The sequence below is a fragment of the Panthera leo genome, chromosome D1 (assembly GCF_018350215.1).
Source record: "Panthera leo isolate Ple1 chromosome D1, P.leo_Ple1_pat1.1, whole genome shotgun sequence".
In the NCBI taxonomy this organism is placed as follows: Eukaryota; Metazoa; Chordata; class Mammalia; order Carnivora; family Felidae; genus Panthera; species Panthera leo.
In genome coordinates, this window is record NC_056688.1 from 60,118,746 (window position 1) to 60,124,244 (window position 5,499).

Sequence of the window (5,499 nt, forward strand, 5' to 3'; positions counted from 1 at the left end):
GGGTATATATATGAAGGAAATGAAATCACTATCTTGAAGAGATGTCTGTACCCCCTCATGTTCATGGCAGCATTATTTATAATAGACAAGACATGGAAACAACCTATGTGTCCACTGACAGATGAAAAAAAAAAAATGTGGGGCGCGCGCGCGTACACACACACACACACACACACACACACACACACACACACTGGAATACTATTCAGACATAAAAAGGAAATCCTGCCATCTGTGACAACATGGATGAATCCTGAAGACATTAAGCTAAGTAAAATAAGTCAGACAGAGAAAGACAAATACTATATGAGCTCACTTGTATGTGGAATCTAAAACTGAACTCATAGAAACAGAACAGTTTGATGGTTGCTAGAGATGAGTAGTGGGGGATGGGAGAAAGGGATGAAGGTTGTCAAAGTGTACAACTTCCAGTTATAAATGAATCAGTTCTAGGAATGTAATGTACTACATGATGACTACAGTTAATACTGTATTGCATATTTGAAAGTCTCTAAGAGAGTATATCTTAACAGTTCCTACCACACACACAGAAAAATTTAACTACATGAGGTGGTGGATGGGGTAACAAACTTTATTGTGTGGTAATCATTTTGCAATATAAATGTGTCAAATCATTATGTTGTATACCTTAAACTTACAAAATGTTCTATGTCAATTATACCTTAATAAATCTGGATGAAAAAAATGTGGTACATATATACAATGGAATATTATTCAACCATAAAAAGAAAAGCCTGCTATTTGTGATAACATGGATGAACCTGGAGGACACTATACCAAGTGAAATAAGCCAGATATAGAAAAACAAAGACTGTGTGCTCTCTTATAGATGGGATCTAAAAACCTCAAACTTCCAGAAGCAGAGAGTAGAATGGTGGTTTCCAGGGGCACAGGGGTGGGGGAAATAGGTATTGGTTGAAGGTTACAAACTTTCAGTTATAAGTTCTGAGGATCTAATGTACAGTATGATGACTATAGTTAATATATACTGAGAGTTGATATTAAGTGTTCTCACTATACATATACAAAAGGTAACTATGTGAGGCAAGGAATCTGTCAATTAGCTTCATTGTGGTAATCATTTTACAAAATATGCATATATATTTAAGTGTACATCTTAAGTGTATACAGTTTTTATGTCACTTATACCACAATAAAACTGGAAAAAATTAAATATAAATACATAGTTTCATAAAGGGATGGGCACCACAATCTCTAAATTCCCTGATTATACCTTTATCATAGGGCTGTGATAGAACTAAAAATATAAACAGGATCTTGATATGCATGACATAGAGTAAGCAGTGGATAAGTGTTTAACTTCTACCTTAGCTTATCTTTTAAAATGTAGTGCAATAATTTCTGCCTCTTCTAATTCAAAAAGAAGTTATGGAATCAAAGGAGATCACAAAAGTTAACAGGCCTTATTTGCATTTTAAAGGAAAATATTAATCATAACTGGAATTGGTGCTGGTAGAATCTTCATTTCTCAAGAGAATTTTGTGTGATCTGTGCGGTATACAGATCACTTGTTAGTAATTACCGATGGGGATAGAAATCAAGATACTATTATCTTTACCACTTAATTTCTTTCAGTGGGGACCAAAGCAATGGTAGTATGTCATCTGTGTAATAGACATCTCCAAGTATTGGAGTAACCTGATATGCCAAGGAATTCAGATTTTGAGAAATGAGAGTATTTAAGTTTATATCATGATAGCTTTCTCCCATAAGTGTATCAATTAAAGGGAACAAATCATCATTTACATTGGTCAACTCCAAAGCAGAGACACAGAAGCAGAAAAGTATATTTTATAATTCACCCTTAAAAAAATTTCTCTATAACCTTGACATGCAGAATCCAACCATTCCCCAGTTATATCCCCATTCATAGAGAACTTAGCTCTCCTTTTCTTCCTTCAGTTTATCAACCAAAGCATGATTAATTTTGTCAACTTATATTGATTTAGCTCTGCAATGTTGCCATCTCGCCTGAGGATTTTGTTCTCTTTATCTTTTCTTCAAAGTACCTTCTGTCCAGTGTTAAGACAGACCATTACTCATACTTACAAATAACTCATCACTAAATTTTAAGGTTGCTGATATCTTTGTACAGTATCTACATTTCATGAAGTGGATAGCAGATTTGCTAAAGACTAGCAGATTTCCTGAAGGAAATGTGAGATTCTATTTTATTAAAAAATTTTTAATTCCAGTGTAGTTAACATACAGTGTTCCATTAGTTTCAGGTGTACCATATAGTGATTCAACAGTTCCTTACGTTACTCGGTGCTCATCAAGGTGAGTGTACTTTTAATCCCCTTCACCTGTCTCATCCATTCTTCCACCCACCTCCCCTCTGGTAACCATCTGTTTGTTTTCTATAGAGATGAGTCTGTCTTTTGTTTGTCTCTCTTTATTTGTTTCTTAAATTCCACATTTTAATGAAATCATATGGTATTTGTTTTTCTCTGACTGGCTTATTCCACTTATCATTATATTCTCTAGTGCTATCCATGCTGTTGCAAATGGCAAATTTTCATTCTTTATTATGGCTGAGTAATATTCCATTATATACATATAATAAAATATACATATTCCTATATATATACACACCACATCTTATTATCCATTGATTTATCAATTACACTTGGGCTGCTTCCATAATTTGGCTATTGTAAATAAGCTGCAATAAATATATAGGGGTACATATATCCCATCGGATTAGTATTTTCATGGTTTTTTGGGTAAATATCCAGTACAGCAATTACTGGATAGTAGGATAGCTCTATTTTTAATGTTTTGAGGAATCTCCATACTGTTTTCCACTGTGGATGCCCAGCTTGCATTCCCACCAACAGTACATGAGGGTTCCTTTTTCTCCACATACTTACCAACACTTGTTTCTTGAGTTTTTGCTTTTAGCTATTCTGACAGGTGGGAGATGATATCTCATTGTGGTTTTGATTTGTATTTCCCTGATGATCAGTGATGTTGAGAACCTTTTCATATGTCTGTTGGCCATCTATGTCTTCTTTGGAGAAATGTCTCTTAATATCTTCTGCCCATTTTTAACTAGATGATTTGGGTTTTTTCTTGTGTGTGTTAAATTGTGTAAGTTTTTAATATATTTTGGATACTAATTCTTTATTGGATATGTCATTTGAAAATATCTTTTCTCATTCAGTAGGTTGTCTTTTAGTTTTAGGTTATTTCCTTTGTTAAGCAGAGCTTTTTATTTTGATGTAGCCCCAATAGTTTATTTTTGCTTTTGTTTTCCTTGCCTCAGAAGGCATACCTAGAAAAAAGTTTCTATGGCCTATGTCAATAGGTTACTGCTTGTGTCCTCCTGTAGGATATTTATGGTTTCAGGCCACACATTTAGGTCTATTAAACCATTTTGAGCTAATTTTTGTGTATGGTGAAAGAAAGTAGTCTAGTTTCATTCTTTTGCATGTTACTGTCCAGTTTTCCAATCATCATTTGTTGAAGATACATTTTCTCATTGGATATTCATTCTTCCTTTGTCAAAGATTAACTGATAATATAATTGTGGTTTTATTTCTAGGTTTTCTATTCTAGTCCATTGATCAATGCATCTATTTTTATGTCAGAATCATACTGTTTTAATTATTACCACTTTGTAATAGAACTTGAAGTCTGGAATTGTGATGCCTCTGATTTTATTTTTCAAGATTGCTTTGGCTATTCAAGGTCTTTTGTGGTTCCATACAAATTTTAGGATTGTTTGTTCTAGTTCTGTGAAAAATGCTATTTTGATTGGGATTGCATTAAATGTGTCGATTGTTCTGGGTAGTATAGACATTTGAACAATATTTGTTCTAACCCATGAGCATAGAGTGTCTTTCCATTTCTTGGTGTTGTTTTGAATTTCTTTCAACAATTTTTTATAGTTTTCAGAGTACAGGTCTTTCACCTCTTTGGTTATTTTTATTCTTAGGTATTTTATTGTTTTGGTGCAATTGTAAATGGAATTGTTTTCTTAATTTCTCTTTCTGCTGCTTCATTGTCGGTGTACAGAAATGCAACAGATTTCCATGTTGATTTTGTATGGTGCAACCTTATTGAATTATCAGTTCTAGCAGGTTTTTTTTGGTGGAGCCTTTAGGGTTTTCTATACATAGTATCATGTCAGCTGCAATAGTGAAAGTTTTACTTCTTCCTTATCAATTGGGTTGCCTTTTTGTTGTCTGATTGTTGTGGCTAGAACTTCTAGTACTATGTTGAATAAAAGTGGTGAGAGTGGACATACATCTTTGTCTTGTTCCTGACCTTAGGGTAAAATCTCTCACTTTTTCCCCAGGAAGGATGATGTTAGCTGTGTTTTTTTTTATATAAGGCCTTTATTATGTTGAGATATGTTCCCTCTAAAATTATTTTGTTGAATGTTTCTATCATGAATGGAGGTTGTACTTTGTCAAATGCTTTTTCTGCATTTATTGAAATGATCATACGGTTTTAATCCTTTCTCTTGTTGATGTGATGTATCATGTTGATTGATGTGTAGATACTGTAGCACCCTTGCATCCAGAGAAAAAATTTAACTTGATTGTGCTAAATGCTTTTTAAAAATGTATTGATGGATTCAGTTTGGTAATATTTTGTTGAGGATTTTTGCATTTATGCTCATCAGGGATATTGGCCTGTAGTTCTCTTTTCTTGTGGGGTTTTTATCTGGTTTTGGCATCAGGGTAATGCTGGGCTCATTGAATGAATTTGGAAGTTTTACTTCCTCTTCTTTTTTTTTTTTTTTTTTTTTTTTTTTTTTAAGTTTGAGAATAGATATTGACTCTAAGTGTTTGGTAGAATTTTTCTGTGAAGCCATCTGGACCTGAACTTTTGTTTGTTGAGGTTTTTTTGATTACTGATTCAGGTTCCTTGCTGGTAATCAGTATGTTCAGATTTTGTGTTTCTTCCTGCTTTAGTTTTGGTAGGTTATATGTTTCTAGTTATTTATCCATCTCTTCTAGGTTGTCTTGTTGGCATATAATTTTTCATATTGTTATAATCCTTTGTGTTTCTGTGATGTTGGTTGTTATTTCTCTTGTGATTTTATTTGAGTACTCTTTTTTTTTTTTTTTTTTTGATGAGTCTCGCTAGAGGTTTATCAATTTTGATTTTTCAAAGAACAAAGCTCCTGGTTCTTTGATCTGTTCTATTGTGTTTGTTTGTTTCTATATCCTTTATTACTGGTTTTATTGTTGTTGTTTTTCTAGCTCCTTTAGGTGTAAGGTTAGGTTGCTTATTTGAGATTTTTCTTGCTTTTGAGATGGGCCTTTATTGCTATAAGTTTCCCTCAGAACTTTTGCTGTATCTCAAAGGTTTTGAGCTGTTGGGTTTTTATTTTCATTTCTCTCCATGTAGTTTTCTATTTCTTCTTTGATCTCTTGGTTGACCTATTCATAGTTTAGTAGCATGTTATTTAACCTCCATGTATTTGTGCCCTTTCCAGATTTT